At 39.8% G+C, this 19,941-nt stretch overlaps 1 long non-coding RNA gene across 1 annotated transcript in view; it reads left to right on the forward strand.

Moving 5' to 3' along the window:
* The window catches only part of LOC145532589 (uncharacterized), a 571,872-nt gene that overhangs the window by 396,886 nt on the left and 155,045 nt on the right, over positions 1–19,941 (forward strand). Inside the window, exons 7-8 of the long non-coding RNA XR_014073407.1 lie at positions 11,893–13,302; positions 14,419–14,722. This is a non-coding gene — a long non-coding RNA (uncharacterized LOC145532589). The remainder of the gene's footprint in view (positions 1–11,892; positions 13,303–14,418; positions 14,723–19,941) is intronic.

Genomic DNA, 19,941 nt, shown 5'->3' on the forward strand with positions numbered 1-19,941 from the left:
AGGTCCCAGGTAGCCTTCACTTGGCTACTCCAATAATTCTATCTTAATAATTATGGTAATTATTAAGTAGCTATTTACTTAACTAGTAACTATTTACTTTTAAAATAATTAGTAAAAATTAAATAATGATACTACACTACTGAAATCAAATGTTTGGGGCTTCCCTCCTTGTCCAATGGTTAACAATGCACCTTGCATTTCAGGGAATATGGGTTCGATCCCTGGTTGAGGAATTAAGATCCCATATGTCTTGGAGCCACTAAACCTGGGTGCCACAACTAGAAAATCCATACCAAAATGAAAGGTCCTGCATCTGCAGCTAAGACCCAATGCAGCCAAAACAAACAAATAAATAAATGTTTTAAAAATTATATAAATATTAAAAAAAGAAACCAAATGTGTGATGTTGTATTATGTACATATTTATTGTTCTGTGCTGGTTTTTCACACATGTAGGTTTGTGTAATCATCACAGCAATATATGTGATATTTAATTTTGTGTGTCAACTTGGCTAAGCCATGATGCCCAGCTATGTGGTCAAACCTTATTCTGGATGTTTCGGTGACAATGTTTTTGGATGAGATTAAATCAGTGGACTTTGAGTAAAGTAGATCACCCTCTCTAATGTAGGTGGTTCTCATCCAATCAGTTGAAGGCCTTAATAGATCAAAGACTGACCTTCCCCCCCAGCAAGAGAGCATTCTGTCAGTAGATGATCTTTGGACTTGGAACCACAGTATCAGATCTTCCATAGACTCCACCCTGCAGATTTTGCAGCCTTCATAATTCTGTGAGCATATTCCTTAAAATAAATCTCTTTCTCTAAGTACACCCTTTTGGTTCTGCTCATCTAGAGACCCCTAACTAATCAATACAGAACTAAGGAGTCTATATACTTTAACCAGCCACCCAGGCAATTGTCAGGCAGTCTGGAATTTGAAAGTGAAAGCTGCTCAGTCGTGTCCGACTCTTTGCGACCCCATGAACTATACAGTCCATGGAATTCTCCAGGCCAGAATACCAGAGTGGGTAGCCTTTCCCTTCTATAAGGGATATTCCCAACCCAGGGATAGAACCCAGGTCTCCCACATTGCAGGCAGATTCTTTACCAGCTGAGCCACAAGGGAAGCCCAGGAGCATGGATAATCAATGGATGCTCCTGATGGTCAGTGTGATGTTACCCAGCCATCCCTCTGAACAATGAAGAGAGAAGTTTGTCCTGGTTGCCTCAAGCATCAGGAGTTTTCTATCCCCTGACCAGCTCAGAGTCTATGTATGACATGCATCTCATACCTCCATGTGCATGACTGGGCAGGTGTCTGAGGTTCTGTGTCTCTGGCAAACTCCTAAATGATGCTAGTGCTTTGGGTCCATGAAATATGCTTCAGAGAAGGATGTTCTAGAGCTGGATCACCGACTCTGAGCTTCACTGACTGTGTGACCCTAAGAATGCTGTCAAGCCCAAATTTCCTCATTTATATGATGAGGGTAGTTAAGAGGGTAATACTCTCACAAGAATACTGTGAGAGTAGGTGACATCATACTATAGCATACCTAGCATGGGTCTGGTCCCAGTTGTAACTCATTAAATCTTACTTTTCTTTTCTTTTTCCCCACCACCAAATGGAGATGACCTTCCCATGGGATCATGACAAAAAGCTAATCTGAATATGTGCAGAAAGAACAGGGCTTTCGAGCTCCTTCCAGAACTTACTAAGAGATTAGACCTTGTCCATTCTGCAATGATTTTTGTTAGGCCATAGTCATTTTTGGCAATCCACTCCAGTACTCATGCCTGGAAAATCCCATGGACAGAGAAGTCTGGCAGGCTATGGTCCACAGGGTCGCAAAGTGTTGGACATGACTGAAGTGACTGAGCACGCACACATAGTCATTTTTGCTTTGGAGTCTGTTTTATCATCTACCCCTAGCCCAAACTGACCTTTAATGTATAACCACTTGAAAAATGAGTGTTCTTAAGGGAATAATTCTCTAAAAAGGGCAACTCCACCTCGTTGCCCATCTTCTTGGAGACTAGGATCCCAGAATCTGGCTCGGAATCATCCTTCTGATCGTGCACTTTTCTGCTGGGGAGAGAGGTCCTGAAACGCAGTTCATTGTAAAACACACAGTGGTTACAAGCTACCACAGTCAATGATATTATTTTTATTACCACTCAGATGAGAACAGAAAATGACATTGGAAGGCAGTGAACTCACCAGAAGGGCAGAGAAAGTCATTAAATTCAACATGCATCATATTTCATCATCAGAACCCTGCAGTCAGCACGGACACCACAGAATGAGTTTGTTGCCGTCACGATAATATAAAACCCATTGCATCTGCTTCCTTTGGCTCTTTCTCTCTGGACCTTGCTGGGGCCAGGCCATTAATCACTGGAGACAGGGGACGGTGCAGACCAGTGCACACTGGATTGCATAAATTGAAAATACATCAGTATTAGGAGGGGGACACTGTCTTTAGTTTATCTCTGTTCGAGACAGTGGCTTCTGAAAGCTTGTGATGTTTGTGCAGTTGAACCACCTCACTAGAGCAATTGCCCCAGCTTGGAGAAGGTGTGTGGTCCCTCAAGGTTTCTGTGGAATGAATGAAGAAGCAGCCTTTTCTACAGTCAGAGGAGCCCGCCTTGAGACTTTGCTGGGGAGCTGATGGATTCTCTTAGTGGCATCTCAAATGGCACGTAGGTTATGCGTACCCAATGTGTCAGGGTGGGTCCCCAGAGGTAACATATGCTTGTATAGGATCGAGGCTGATCTTAGAATTTTATTTTGATTTTGTGTTCCATGCCAAAGTGTATGAGTTTGTTTTAATTTAAAATGTTTATTTACATATTTAATTTAAAATATGTAATGTTTTCCTTACATCCCTTAATATTGACAATCCAAGGATATGTGGCAAGAATCTCCTGAGTCTTTGGGGGCCCCTGACATACTTGGTTTCATAGTTCTAGGAATGTGTACTTAAGAAGTGTATGTCTCTGGGGTAAATTCCTGAAATTTGATTCAATGATATAAGAGCCTTCATGAACGAACTTCTAATCTCATTTCTGAGCACATAAACCCAGCAACCCTTACTTCCAGCACGCTGAATCTCTGTATGGTTTCCTCACTGTCTCTAGCCCTTCAAATGCAATGTACCAGTTTTCTTCCTGCTACTATGGAACAGCTTCCATAGTAGCTGTTTATCTATTGATAAACACCAGTTTATCTGTGGTGAAAGGGTCACACCGATTTTAAGTGGCAGAGTCAGGAATCAAACCATAGGAATCCTAGTGCACATAATAGACCGAAGAAGTGCTTGAATTCTAGCAACATGGATGGACCTCAAAAACAACATACTAAGTGAAGAAAGCTGGGCAGAGAAAGACAAATATCATACGATATTGCTTCTCTGTGGAATATAAAAAAAAAAGATAAGAGGAACTTAGTTACAAAACAGAAATAGACACAGTTCAGTTCAGTTCAATTGCTCAGTCATGCCCGAGTCTTTGTGACCCCATGGACTGTAGCACAACAGGCCTCCCTGTCCATCACCAACTCCCAGAGTCCACCCGAACCCATGGCCATCATGTCAGTCATGTCATCCAATCGTCTCGTCCTCTGTTGTCCCCTTCCCCTTCCACCTTCAATCTTTCCCAGCATCAGGATCTTTTCCAATGAGTCAGTTCTTCCCATCAGATGGCCAAAGTATTGGAGCTTCAGCTTCAGCATCAGTACTCCCAGTGAACACCCAGGATTGATTTCCTTTAGGATTGACTGGTTGGATCTCCTTGCAGTCCAAGGGACTCTCAAGAGTCTTCTCCAATACTGCAGCTCAAAAGCATCAATTCTTCAGTGCTCAGCTTTCTTTATAGTCCAACTCTCACATCCATACATGACTACTGGAAAAATCATAGCTTTGACTAGATGGACCTTTGTTGGCAAAGTAATCTCTCTGCTTTTTAATATGCTGTCTAGATTTGTCATAGCTTTCCTTCCAAGGAGCAAACATCTTTTAGTTTCATGGCTGCAGTCACCAGCTACAGTGATTTTGGAGCCCAAGAAAATAAAGTCTCCCACTATTTCCATTGTTTCTCCATCTATTTGCCATGAAGTGATGGGACCAGATGCCATGATCTTGGTTTTCTGAATGTTGAGTTTTTAAGCCAACTTTTTCACTCTCCTCTTTCACTTTCATCAAGAGGCTCTTTAGTTCTTCTTTGCTTTCTGCCATAAGGGTGGTGTCATTTGCATATCTGAGGTTATTGATATTTCTCCTGGCAATCTTGATTCCAGCTTCTGCTTCCTCCAGCCCGGCATTACACATGTTGTATTCTGCATATACGTTAAATAAGCAGGGTGACAATATACAGCCTTGACATACTCCTTTCCCAATTTGGAACCAGTCTATTGTTCCATGTCCAGTTCTAACTGTTGCTTCTTGACCTGCATACAGATTTCTCAGGAGGCAGGTCAGGTGATCTGGTATTCCCATCTCTTGAAGAATTTCCCACAGTTTGTTGTGATCCATGCAGTCAAAGGCTTTGGCATAGTCAGTAAACCAAAAGCACATGTTTTTCTGGAATTCTCTTGCTTTTTTGATGATCCAGTGGATGTTGGCAATTTGATCTCTGGTTCTGCTGCCTTTTCTAATCCAGCTTGAACATCTGGAAGTTCATGGTTCACATACTGTTGAAGCCTGGCTTGGAGAATTTTGAGCATTACTTTGCTAGTAGGTGAGATGAGTACAATTGTACAGTAGTTTGAGCATTCTTTGGCATTGCCTTCTTTGGGATTGGAATGAAAACTGACCTTTTTCAGTCCTGTGGCCACAGCTGAGTTTTCCAGATTTGCTGACATATTGAATGCAGTACTTTCACAGCATCATCTTTTAGGATTTGAAATAGCTCAACTGAAATTCCATCACCTCCACTAGCTTTGTTCATAGTGATGCTTCCAAAGGCCCACTTGACTTTGCATTCCAATATGTCTGGCTTTAGCTGAGTGGTCTCACTATCATGATTATGTGGGTCATGAAGATCTTTTTTGTATAGTTCTTCTGTGTATTCTTGCCACCTCTTCTTAATATCTTCTGCTTCTATTAGGTCCATACCATTTCTGTCCTTTATTGTGCTCAGCTTTGCATGAAATATTCCCTTGATATCTCTAATTTTCTTGAAGAGATCTCTAGTCTTTCCTATTCTATTGTTTTCCTCTATTTCTTGGCATCGATCACTGAGGAAGGCTTTCTTATCTCTCCTTGCTATTCTTTGGAACTCTGCATTCAAATGGGTATAACTTTCCTTTTCTCCTTTGCCTTTCACTTCTCTTCTTTTCTCAGCTATTTGTAAAGCCTCCTCAGAGAACCGTTTTGCCTTTTTGCATTTCTTTTTCTTGGAGATGATTTTATCACTGCCTTCTGTACAAGGTCATGAACCTCTGTCCATAGTTCTTCAGGCACTCTATCAGATCTAATTCATTGAATCTATTTGTCATTTCCACTGTATAATCATAAGGGATTTGATTTAGGTCATACCTAAATGGTCTAGTGGTTTTCCCTACTTTCTTCAATTTAAATCTGAATTTGGCAATAAGGAGTTCATGATATGAGCCACAGTCAGCTCCTGGTCTTGTTTTTTCTGATTGTATAGAGCTTCTCCGTCTTTCGCTGCAAAGAATATAGACACACAGACATAGAAAATAAAGTCATGGTTACCAAAGGGGAAAGGGTGGTGAAAAGGAGTAAATTAGGAGGTTGAAATTAACATACACACACTATTATATATAAAATAGGACTACTATTAATATAATATATAATTATATTATATATATAATATATATTATATATAATATTATAATATATATATTATATATATATAAATTATATATTATATATATAATTATATATAATATATTAATATATTATATTATATATTTATATATTATATATAATTATATATATTATATATATAATTATATATAATTATTATATATAATTATATATTATATATATAATATATATAATTATATATAATTATTATATATAATTATATATTATATATATATAATTATAATATATGTATATATAATATATAATTATATATATATTATATATAATTATATATAATATATACATATATTATATATATAATATATATTATTATAATATATATATTATATATATAATAATATATTATATATATTATATAAATATATATTATATATTATTATATATAATATATATTATATATTATTATATATAATATATATAATTATATATTATATACATATATTATAATTATATATATAATATATAATTATATATAATAATTATATATAATTATATATATATAATTATATATAATATATATTATATATAATTATATATAATATATATAAATATATATAATATATATTATATATAATTATATATAATATATATAAATATATAATATAATATATTAATATATTATATTATATATATAATTATATATAATATATATTATAATATTATATATAATATATATATTATATATAATTATATATAATTATATATATTATATATATATAATTATATATAATATATAATTATATATATAATTATATATATAATATTATATATATAATTATATAATATATTAATATATTATATTATATATTTATATATAATATTATATATATTATAATATATTATAATATAATATATTATATTAATATAATATTAATTAATATATTAATCAATATATAATTAATATAATTATATTAATATTATTAATATAATATTAATTAATTAATATTAATATAATTATAATATAATAGCACAATATAGCACAGGGGACTATACTTAATATTTTGCAGAAACCTATAAGGAAAAAGAATCTAAAAAAATATAAAAATGAATCACTGTGCTGTACACCTAAAACAACATTGTAAATCAACTCTACTTTAATTATATATATGTATATATATACATATATATATATATATATATAAAATGCAAACAGAATTTAAAAAGAAGTGCTTTAAATGTTCAGGAAGATACCAGACATGTTGCAGTTAATATACAAAATCAATCTGTGATGAAAAGTGCAATGACTAAAATCAGATCATTATTGAAGCAGTAAAAGACTGAACTGATGTGGCAGAAAATCAAATTAACCAAATAAGAGTCAGAATCAAGAAAAAGACACTATATACAAAATTAACAGGAAATGAATGAAAGTGATGGGCATAGGAGATAGAGCATAGAACTCCCATCTGTCATGAAAGGAATTATAAAAAGAGGAAAAGACAAAGCAAATGGTGCAGAATTCACAATCAAGGATAGAAGTGAAGAACCCTCAAAACTTAAAAAAATAGTAAACCTTAAAAAATTAAATGGTTACCCAACTCTAGGTAAAATGAACAAACAGATAGCATCACCAATATATAGCTTTTTGACTGTTAAATTCAAAAAAGTAATTTACCTTTACTTAACTGGAAGACTTAGCAGGTAAGCACGCACAACTGGAAGATATGCAGATGATACCACTCTAATGGCAGAAAGTGAAGAGTCTTTTGATGAGGGTGAAAGAGGAGAGTAAAAAAGCTGCTTTGAAACTCAACATTAAAAATACTAAGATCATGTTATCCGGTCCCATCACTTCATGGTAAATAGATGGGGAAAAAATGGAAGGAGTGACAGATTTTATTTTCTTGGGCTCCAACATGACTGCAGACAGTAACTGCAGCCATGAAATTAAAAGATGTTTGCTCCTTGGAAGGAAAGCTATGATAAACCTAGACAGCATATTAAAAAGCAGAGACATCACTTTGCCGACAAAGGTCCGTGTAGTCAGAGCTATGATTTTTCCAGTAGTCATGTATGGATGTGAGATTTGGACTATAAAGAAAGCTGAGCACTGAAGAATTGATGCTTTTGAACTGTGGGGTTGGAGAAGACTCTTGAGAGTCCCTTGGGCTGCAAAGAGATCCAGCCAGTCCATCCTAAAGGAAATCTGTCCTGAATATTCATTGGAAGGACTGAAGCCACAGCTCCAATACTTTGGCCACCTGATGAGAAGAACCAACTCATTGGAAAAGACCCTGATGCTGGGAAAGATTCAAGGCAAAAGGAGAAGGAAACAGCAGAGGCTGAGATGGTTAGATAACATCACTGACTCAATGGACTTGAGTTTGAGCAAACTCTGGGAGGTAGTGGAGGACAGAGGAACCTGGCATGCTGCAGTCCATGGGGTTGCAAATAGTTGGACATGACTTAGTGACTAAACAACAACTGTAGAGGGGGTGTGATCAGTGGGGTTCAGTGATGAAACTGTTTTATTGTTTTAATCAACCATGAGCTGTCAAATTACCCATTTTTGTCTTTCAAGGGTTTCTCAGGCAGATCCAATAACTTCTTAGTCACTTCTGATTACTAAACATATAGTCTTCTTGAATGCTTTGATCTTAAACTTGATTTTACTATCATATTTAATTCTAAACTCTACGCTCAGTGCTTAGAGGGACTGAATAGCCCAAAGTGGTGAGAGGGTTGCAGAACATAGTCTGGCCCTGACACAAGCCACTCCATTAATCTCTCTTTACATCCAGACCCTCTGGTTGGTTGGGGAAAGAGATGGGGATTGAGGAAGTCATTGCCATATTTCAGTGGCTTCTTGAGCCTCTTCTGATTCAGCTGCTTGTTGCCTCTGCTGGTATATCCACTGGTGTCTTCATAGGTGGGACATGAGGTTTTCTTGAGGTAAAGTTCAACTTCACCCTAACCCATCTTTCACCATGGACACCCTAACCCATCTTTCACCATGGATGCCCAAAAGGCATCTTCTTTTGCCCTCCAGCCATTCAGGCACCCAACAGAGACAGGCTGGGACTTGGGACCCTTTGCTGCAGTGTTTATACCTGGACAAGGTCTTCTCTTCTCCTCAAGCAACAAAGACACCTTGTGTTTTTGTGTTTGAAAAGCAGGGCCAGGGCTATGCATAAAGGCCAGGGCAGAGGAATATCCATAATTAATGGAGCTGAATTGCAGGGGGCTGGACTGAGAAAATAGGCATTAAACTTAGTATCTTCTTCTATAATAGATCTAAGTACTTGAAAATGACTATTTTTTTATATCCATAGGTACATTGATATGGGAATTACTGCCATAAATCCCACGGATCTCATTTGTCAAACATCTGGATTGCTGGGGGGTGGGGTGTTTCAGGATATGTCAGTGGTGGAGGTAAGGACAGCTGCACATTGAAGCTTCATGAAGATTAAGGTACAACTTTCCCCAAGTCAAGGGCTGTCCTTCTTTTTCAAAAAAATTAATTAATTAAGTTGCACCAGCCTAAGTTGCAGCAGGTGGGATCTTCGATCTTCATTGCCATGTGGAATCTTTTATGCAGCATGTGAACTCTTAGTTGTGGGATCTAGTTCCCTAACCAGGGATTGAACCCAGGCCCCATGCATTGGGAGCATAAAGTGTTAGCTACTGGACCACCAGGGAAGTCCCAAGCTCTTTCCTACTTTGTAGAAGTTGTGGAAAGTTTCAACCAGAGTTCTGTATCAATATAGTAGACTTAGCTGGTGAATATATCTTCCCTTCCTTGGCAAGAATACTGGAGTGGATTGCCATGCCCTCCTCCAGGGAATCTTCCTGACAGGGGGATCAAACCTGTGCCTCCTGTGGCTCCTGCACTGTAGGCAGATTCTTTATTGTTGAGCCACCAGGGAAGCCCATTCCTTCCCCAAACCTATTTAAACTTTATTAAAGATGTGCAATGTGCATGAATGTTAATTTTGTGTATTATATGTGTTAGGGAAGGGAGAATTTCCCCCTCTACCCCTCTCGAGTTCTTGTGGCTGAAGTTATAATAAAGTTTGCACAAGATAGATTAACGGGGAAAATGTGTGTGTGTCTATGCGGGAGAGGTGTAGGTTATCTTTTAAAAAATCCCAAGTAATTTGTCAAATATTCTATTCCTTCTCCATTAATTTGTATGATTTGTTGAACAATTATGTCATCTCTCCATAACATGGTTCCATTTGCGAACGCTTTATCCTAGTTCATTCATCTATTTGTCTATTCTTGAGACCCCACCCCTCAATTATTATAGCTTATAGGATATGTTGATAATTAGAAGGGAAATTCTCTTTGTGATTATTCTCCAATTTTGAAGACTAATGTATTTATCACTTAACATTAGCATTCACTCATTAAGTTTCCAAAGTTACCTTTTCTGAAAGTTCATTGAAATTGTGTGGAATTATTATCAGTGATACATACAAATAAAGTTTCTCAGGACTTCAAAGGAGAACTAAGCTTGGAAATTTTTAAAAGGATAAGTTTTCCTAGTTACTGTTAGTAGGTGAAAACCATCCACATGTTAAACTTCTTGGGGAGCGATTTTCCAAGCCAGGGGAGGGGGAAGAGAGAGTTCTCTACTGCACGGTCAATTCCAGAAGTCGCTGGATTGACATCTGGAGGATTCTCAAGGGATCAGGGTCTGACCCGAGCTGCTGTATCCAGTCAATCTGTCATTCATTTGTGAAAGCTGCACAAAGACCTTCTTAGATCTACAAACTCTGGCATTTTTTCACCAAGAACCCTTTCTGCTGAAAGGCCTGGAGGGCGTAATTCAGAACACCATTGACTAGGTAGAAGCAGGAACTCTTGAAAAGGAATGTTATTTTTGAAAAGTAAAAAAAAAAGAAAGAAAAAGTACACGTGACAGCGAGTAAAGCCAACCAACCCTTACAGAAGTCATTCAAAATACAGAGGGTATGTGTCTGTTGTGGCGGGGCGGGGTGGTGGCTGAAGACAGGGGCACAAGCATGCACACAGAAGGAGGTGGGCTGCTGAGTCTAGCTTCTTCCTGTAATCATTATTAGACAGAGTTAAAGATCCAAAGACTATAAAGCAACTCAATATTTCTTTCTCTGCTTTCTTTAGGAGGGTATGCTCTGGTAAGGCTGATAAGAATTGAAGCTCAACTGGGACTCTGATGTATGGCACAGGGGGCTCAGCCTGGTGCTCTGTGATGACCTAGATGAGTAGGCCTGGGGGTGGGGGTAGGAGGGAGGTCCAAGTGGGGGGATATATGTGTACATATAGCCGGTTCACTTGGTACAGCAGAAGCTGACTTAACACGGTAAAACAATTATATTCCAATAAAAAATGTGAGATTCATCATTGCATTTCATTCTCTGTAAATTAGCAAATTGATATTTGGGCCTCTTATGTCAATTGCTGAATTTTGTTAATTTCTACACAGATAGCCCCTCTTGAAAATGTGAATATAATAATTCCTGTTTAACCACAGAGTTTAGGATCCTGTAAATTATGGTATGGAAGTTCATGATCAAATAACCTTGTTCTCATTAGAAAAATGAGGATGTAGGAAAGTGGACCTCTGAGAAGCTTTGTAGTATTTTTCTGTTACTAAAGTATTAATAATAAATATTGATCAGTAAACAAGCATAGCATTAATAACATTTTACCAATATTTAGTGATAATGAGATGCTGTATTTCTTAATGTCTGTGTCTTATCTCTCAAAGACTTTCAGGATGTTCTCTCTATATTGTTTCACTCTGTGTGTGTGTGTGTGTGTGTGTGTGTGTGTGTGCACGCGCGCGCACATGTGTGCATGCTCAATCATGTCTGACTCTTGCAACCCATTGGACTGTAGCCCACCAGACTCCTCTGTCCATAGAATTTTCCAGGCAAGAATACTGGAGTGGATTGCCATTTCCTACTCCAATAGTTTCACTGATTTGCCCCCAATTCATGTTTTTGCATCTGTGTTTGGAAATAAGCCTTTTGATTACAACAGTATAGGGAACATAAAAAATCATTAGGTGAAGTATATTTACACCATTAAATACTTTTTCTCTTTGATAACAGATTAAAGCTGAGAGAGAATGACCCGTCGTGGTGCTCTGGCTATGGAGATAAGACCAGTCACTGATAGATAACAAGAGTGACAGAAATTTCAACCATGAAACATCATTCTCCTATATGCTAAGCTCAATGCCACTCAGACATTATCTGCTTTAATTCTCAATAAGAAGCATGAAAGCCTTTCACAGTTCAGGAGACTGAGGCTCAGAGACGTTTAAGAATTTTCCTGAGATCCCTAGAGCTATAACTTTGATTTTCTTAATTTTTGGATTCACTCAACACGTTTCTTGAGCATGTACAAGGTACCACTTGGAATTCACTAGTCAACAACAACTACAACAGCATTTATATAGGAGGAGACATTATGAATGTCAACTAAAAAAGATGTGATTGCAGCCATGAAATTAAAAGACGCTTACTCCTTGGATGGAAAGTTATGACCAACCCAGACAGCATATTAAAAAGCAGAGACATTACTTTGTCAACAAAGGTCCGTCTAGTCAAGGCTATGGTTTTTCCAGTAGTCGTGTATGGATGTGAGAGTTGGACTATAAAGAAAGCTGAGCACCGAAGAATTGATGCTTTTGAACTGTGGTGTTGGAGAAGACTCTTGAGAGTCCCTTGGACTGCAAAGAGATCCAACAAGTCCATCCTAAAGGAAATCAGTCATGGGTGTTCATTGGAAGGACTGATGTTGAAGCTGAAGCTCCAATATTTTGGCCACCTGATGTGAAGAGCTGACTCATTTGAAAAGACCCTGATGTTGGGAAAGATTGAAGGCAGGAGGAGAAGGGAATGACAGAGGATGAGATGGTTAGATGGCATCACTGATTCAATGGACATGAGTTTGGGTAAACTCCAGAATTTGGTGATGGACAGGGAGGCCTGGCATGCTGCAGTTCACAGGGTCGCAAAGAGTCGGACACAACTGAGCGACTGAACTGAACTGAAAAAAGATGTACAACTTGAGAGTTGCGAATTAAATTTTGTTTGGGGCAAAATGAGGACTGCAGCCCAGGAGGCAGCATCTCAGATAGCTCTGAGAGACTGCTCCAAAGCAGCAGTGGGAGAAGGTCAATATATAAGGTTTTGATGAAGGAAGAGTTCAATACCATGAAGCACTCATTTTACAAAAGGTTTTTTGTTATTCATGGGGATTTGATGTCACCATGAAGGGATTTAGTGCTTCTCTAGATATGGGGAGATGCAAGGATTGAGATCATAAAATCTGTTCCTAAAAACATTGAACTATCTAAAGACCTGTCCCACTGGATTCCCTGGAGCGCAGAGTGCCTCGCTCCACCCTGAACTCCCTCAGGGGTTGTTGAAGGTCACCAGCTATAGCAGCATGGGGTTTAATCTCCATGGCAGATGGCAAATGTCTTCGTTGTTCAGTTGTCGGCAATGTTCTTGGTAAGTGCCAATTTGTAGTTGACATAAGGAATTGACTCACACAATTAAGGGAGTTGGGAAGCCCCATGATCTGTGAGCTGAGACCCAGGAAAGCCTGTGGGGTAATTCAGAGTCCAAAGGCCTGAAAAGCAGGAACACCAAGGATGGACAGCTCATCAGAATCTTTAATGGATGATGCCAGTCCACTGCCAGGCTAGACAGTCTTTTGGAAGTGACCCCACATTTACTATTTGTACCTTGAGAGGACACTCTTATTCTCTAAAATTCGTGGCGATGGTGAATGACCCTAGAATATAAAAGCTTCTAGAGAAAACACTGCACTGCTGTCTAGAGATTTGTCCAGATCTTTCCCTGCCCGTGGAACTGCTTGTCTGCAGTGTCCCCTGGCTCTATTTTCTCCTGTATAAGATGAAAAATAACTGGGAAAGTTTTAAAGCCTCTTGCTATAGTAAATGTGTTTCTTTCATCCTTGCTTCCACTGTAATTTTGATCATTTTATCCCAAAACTCATGACCTGAAAAATGAGCACTATTGTAACTCAGAGTTTACACTCAACAAGCGTGATTGTTATTTTATGTGTCAATTTGAATGGCCTCTGGGTGCCCAGAGCAAACATTGATTCTGGGTGTGTCAATGAAGGTGTTTCTGGATGAACTTGGTGAAATAGAGCACCCTTCCCAGTACCTGTGGGCATCCTCCAGTCCACTGAGGTCCTGAATATAACACAGCAGTATGCTGCATGCTAGGACTTCCCTGTAGCTCAAATGGTAAAGAATCTGCTTGCAATGAAGGAGATCAGGGTTCAATCCCTGGGTCGGGAAGATCCTCTGAAGAAGGGAATGGCAATCCACTCTGGCATTCTTGCTTGGAGAATCCCATGGACAGAGAAGCCTAGTGGTCTACAGTCTGTGGGGTCCCCAAGAGTCGGACACGACTGAGCAACTAGCAAGCTATGTGCTAGGTCACTTCAGACCCTTTGGGCTGTAGCCCACCAGGCTCCTGTGTCCATGGGATTCTCTAGGCAAGAATACTGGAGTGGGTTGCTGTGCCCTCCTCCAGGGGATCTTCTTGACCCAGGGACTGAACCCGCATCTCTTATGTCTCCTATGTTGACAGGCGAGTTCTTTACTGGTGCCACCTACGGAGGAATTCACCACTTCCTAGCTGGTGGCTTTAACTGGGCTGTGGATCTTCTGACCCTAATGCTCTGGTCCTCGACCTCTCAGATGCAGACTGGAATCTACAACCCTGAACCCCTTGCTTCTCAGATCTTAGAAGAAGAGACCCTAGAGATCTTGCTTCCTCTCTCTGCTGTGTGAGGACGCAGTGAGAAGATGGCTAGCTGCAAGCTCAAAGGAGAGACCTGACCAGAACCTGCCCGTGCTGGCACCTTGATCTTGGATCTCCAGCCCCCAGAACCGTGAGTAATACATTTCTGTTTTTTAAGCCACCTGGCCTATGGTATGTTGTTATGGCAGCCCAAGCTAACAAGATGCAAGCTTCCTACATGGCTTCTCTTTTCACCTTAATTTGAGAACTGCTGCATTGTTGGGGTGAGAAGAGGGTGAGGAGAGAGAGGATGAGGTTCTGGAGGCAGCCGTGTGGATTAGAAGGTGATGGAGGGGAGCTGAGGCAAGGCATCTCTGGGGAACCTGGGGAAGAAGGAGAAGATCTAGGATCTTCGGCTATTTGACCACAAGACCAATTTTGTAGGGATGCTTAAAAAAGATGGGAAATTGAGCGATGCCCCCAGATTTCAGGCTTGTTTGTGATTGTGTCAGAAGATGGATCCATGTGGCCAGGATGGTGCACTGGGCCTGTATCACATGGACCCCAGTGGGCCTAGCATGCCCCCACTCTCCATGTATCGCCCCTTCACAAAATGCCCCCAAACTTTCCACCACCTCTCCGGCAAAGCTTGAATATAAAACCAATTTTGTGCTTCATCTCACATCTCCACCACCATTCTTTATTAGAACCTCAGAAGAAGCCATTTTTTTTTCTTTCATGTTAAGAGACTCTAATTAGCAGTAATCAGTCTATTTCATAGACTATTTGCAAAGATACTTTCCTGAACTCATGCATGGTGCTAAAAAAAAATTAAAAAATAAACAGCGTAAATAAATAACAGGTGCTGGCCTAATTAAGGGCATTCTCCATAGGGTAGATTTCTAATTCTTGAGTGCTGGCCCCTACAATCTAAATTTTCTTGCAGAGGTGATAAAGGGAACTTGGAATTAGGTGCATGGGGTTAGACTACAGAATGGACAAGAGACAGCGTGCTTTAGTGTCAACAGCAGGACAGCAGGGACTCGGGAGCTTTTGTCCCTCATCAGCTGAGCAATTCCAGTTAAGTTAGTTAATCTGTTGTAAACTCTGTTTTCTCATCTGTAAAATGGAGTTAAATAGCTGCTATGCATGGTTATTGTGAAGACTGGAAATAATAACAGGACTCAAGTGGGTTAGATGCTCGAATGGAAACAATTGTCATTTTGTCCCTCTGTGGTGGGTCCAGCTGAGGCCACTCGGGGACGGAGCCAGTCACTTTTGGTACAACACAGATGCACTGCCCTCCCCTCCATGATGCCAATCCACCCGCTGTGTGTCTCTGCCATTCTCTGGGAGATTAACCCGGAGGGTATGGCAAAAGCTCAGGGGAGCAGCAATGGAAGTTTGCCCTGAGGCAGTGGCATGTGGGATGGGTTTGAGGAATTAGTAAGATGCGGTGGTTTGGGGGATCGACTGGGGAAGAACTAGAGAGGAAAGTGGGCTTCCCAGGTGGCTCAGTGGTAAAGAATCTGCCTGCCAATGCAAGAAATGGGGGTTCGAACCCTGGGTCGGGAAGATCCCCTGGAGAAGGAAATGGCAACCCACTCCAGTATTCTTGCCTGGGAAATCCCATGGACAGAAGAGCCTGATGGGCTACAGTCCATGGACTTGCAAAAGAGTTGGACATGACTTAGTGACTAAACAATGAATGAATGAAATGAGAAAGAGGATGATGCCCAGTTTTTAGTTTGGCTCCCTGGATGGGTGATGATGGCACCACTGACCAGAAGATAGAATACAAAGGAAGTTAGGAGCCACGTGTACAGTTGTACAGGCTGTGCACTGCACAAAGTTGTTCAGTTGAGTAAATAAGCGGGTGCTGATGTGCTCTTGGCATCTTTGAGTAATCTACACAAAGGCACTATGTAGGCTAAAGCCCTGAGAAGAAGAATCAAATTAGGGGAGGTAATCCAGTGTCCCTTTAAACTAGATCATGACTGGAGCATGAGACTATCATCCATTGAAATCCCTTTTAAAGATATTATTTTAAGAAATAATTCCTAGACTTAATTTACCAGGCAGCCAGAGTGGTGGCTCTGAAATGTGTATCAGGTCACATTTTGCTCCTAAAGATATGCCATAAGAGTGCCCTTTGGTTTATAAGAAAGTGTCCAAATCTCTTAAGACAAAGAGCCTTCCGTGGTTCAGCATCTGCCTCCTTGCCAACCTCACCCCCACTCCATTCATAGCCTCACTGTTCCCCACTGGGTACGTTTACATGCTTCTGTGTCCAGAATGGCCTGCCTCCTCCCTTCTATCCTATTATCTCCTTGTTATACTTCAAAACTCTCAATCATTTCCTTCTTGAGGAAGCTTGTTTTTATATTTGTTTTCAAAATATATATCCTTGCGTTCTAGTATCTTTGTTTTTTTACTCCTTTAAAATCGAATGAAGAAAGCAAGTGATTAATTCTATAACTTCGTTTGAAAAATGTCATGCAGTTCATGAGAAAGGTGCCCTCCCAAATGTAAAGTTACATGGTTGGGATGCACTTGAGTGAAAAATACCTGCAATTCTACCATTCGGAACATCGTATTTCTTCAACATGGGCACCGAGGCTTGGGTGAAGGGTTCTGCTCCACTGTTTATGAAAGCATTTGCACTTCCAGCGTGATTTGGTGCAGAGTCACCATGAAAGAAACAGTTGAGCGAGAAAATGTAACATCCATTAGCACTTTCTCAGATTCTCAAGGTCTGAAATAAAGTTAATTGGATTTGTTCACAAATTCGAAAATCAACCTAAAATAGGGTTCTCCAACGGGTTTTCCATGGGACGTTAGTTCTAAGAGATAAGTATCATGGGAAGAAGGGTTCTGTAACACAAATGTTGCTGTTGTTGTTCAGTCACTCAGTCATATCCGACTCTTTGCGACCCCATGGACTGCAGCACGCCAGGCTTCTCTGTCTTCCACTATGTCCCAGAGTTTGCTCAAGTTCATGTCCATTGAGTAATACAAATAAGTTGAGGAAATGCAGAGTTAAACACAGGTAGATGATTTTTTTTTCCTCTTGCAAAAATCTCAGAGGCTTTGATAGGCTTATATGCATTGACTATCTCCTACAAAGGTCTAAGGCATGGGTCCCCAGCCCTTGGGCCATAGTGAGCAAGGGAAACTTTATCCACCGCTCCCCATCTCCTCCGTGCTCGCATTACCCCTGAACCATCACTTGCATTATTGCCTGCACCGTCCCCCTCATTGCTGGCATTACACCTGAACCTCCCCCAGCACCCCACCCCCATCTCCCCACTCCATGCCCTCACCCTGCGTCTGTAGAGAAATTGTCTTGCACGAAACCAGTCTCTGATGCCAAAAAGGTTGGGGACTGCTAGTTTAAGGTATTCAGAATCTCTAGACTTATTTGCCCATAAATCCCTCCTCTCAGAGATGAACTTGCCCTTCTTGCGGTCTCTGGAATACTTCTTGGGAAAAAGGTTTTGCAGAACTAAGTGTATTGCCCCCCAAGATAGCAAAGATTGCTCCAAATACCTGTGGATAGAAATGGAGACTTAAGAAAAAAATAACTTTAGCTTTCACGAGTGAGGAGGAAACACCCCACCCTCCTTTCATCACCCATTGTCATAAATTCTTTCTCTCTTCTCAGAAAGCTATAGTGTCTGAGATCCTATTGGGTGGTTGGATATAATTTACCTGTACTGCACACCTGTCCCTGAGTCAAAATGCGAGGAGGAATTTTGTGTCGAGCGGCTCTTGCTCTCTGTTGCCAGTTTTGCTAGAGAGGTGAAGAGAGAAAGGAGGATGGAGGCTATGTAGATGCTTAGTGTGTGGAGTGTAGCTGGTGGATCAGGAGAGGGGATGTGGGTAGATGGCTGGCTGGACAGAGCCTAAAGCATGTGACAAAACCATATCGAAAATGAGATTAAATACACAGGTTAACTGGAAAAGCCTGAAAACTCAAAGGTCAAACACTGGGAGTAAAATTTTAAAACAAAAGGCAGCATTTCTCCCTTTTAGAGTTGCCGCAACCTTACATGAAAGTGTAGTGATCCCATGGTCTATACAGTCCATGGAACTCTCCAGGCCAGGACACTGAAGTGGGTAGCCTTTCCCTTCTCCAGAGGATCTTCCCAACCCAGGGATCGAACCCAGGTCTCCCGCATTGCAGGCGGATTCTTTATCAGCTGAGCCACAAGAGAAGCCCCTATATGTATACACACACACACACACACACATACATGACATTGAAGTGAAAGTGTTACTTGCTCAGTTGTGTCCAACTCTTTGTGACCTCATGGACTGTATGTAGCCCACCAGGCTCCTCTGTCCACAGAATTCTCCAGACAAGAATACTGGAGTGGATTGCCATTCCCTTCTCTGGGTGATCTTCCCAACCCAGGGATCAAACCCCAGTCTCCCACATTGCAGGCAGATTTCCTACCATTTGAGTCACCAGGTGTGGGTGTACACACACACACACACACACACACACACACACACACACACACATCCATCTATCTGTCAATGAACTCATTTAGGTGGTTCCCATGTCTTGGCTATTGTAAATAGTGCTGCTATGAACATACGGGTTCATGTGTCTTTTTGAATTACAGTTTTGTCCAGATATATGGCCCAGGAGTGGAAGTGTTGGATCATATGGCAACTCTAGTTTCAGTTATTTGAGGAACCTCCATACTGTTCTCCATAGTGAGTGTACCAATTTACATTCCCACCAACAGTGTACTTCTCTCCAGCATTTATTATTTGTGGACTTTTTAATGATGTCCATTCTGACTGGTATGAGGTGGTACCTCATTGCAGTTTTGATTTGCATTTCTCTAATAATTTGCGATGTTGAACATCTTTTTGTGTGCCTATTGGCCATATGTATATTTTCTTTGAAGAAACGTTTATTTAGGTCTTCTGCCCATTTTTTGATCTGGTTGTTTGCTTTTCTGTTACTGAGTTATATGAGCTGTTTGTATATTTTGGAAATTAAGCTCTTGTCAGTTGCATCATTTGCAAATATTTTCTCCCAGTCCCTAGATTGTCTTTTCATTTTTTTTATGATTTCTTTTGCTGTGCAAAGTCTTATACATTTAATTATGTCCCATTTGTTTATTTATGCTTTTATTTCTATTGTCTTGGGAGATTGACCTAAGAAAACACTGATAGGATTTATGTCGAGAATGTTTTGCTTATATTCACTCCTAGGAGTTTTATGGTGTAATGTTTTATATTTAAGTGTTTAAGCCACTTTGAGTTCATTTTTGTGTATGGTGTGAGTGTGTAAACCAAACTTAATTGGTTTACATGACGTTGTCCAACTTTTCCAACACCACTTGCTGAAGA

This window comes from Giraffa tippelskirchi, chromosome 13, assembly GCF_054371585.1.
Source record: "Giraffa tippelskirchi isolate mGirTip1 chromosome 13, T2T-mGirTip1v1.2.pri, whole genome shotgun sequence".
In the NCBI taxonomy this organism is placed as follows: Eukaryota; Metazoa; Chordata; class Mammalia; order Artiodactyla; family Giraffidae; genus Giraffa; species Giraffa tippelskirchi.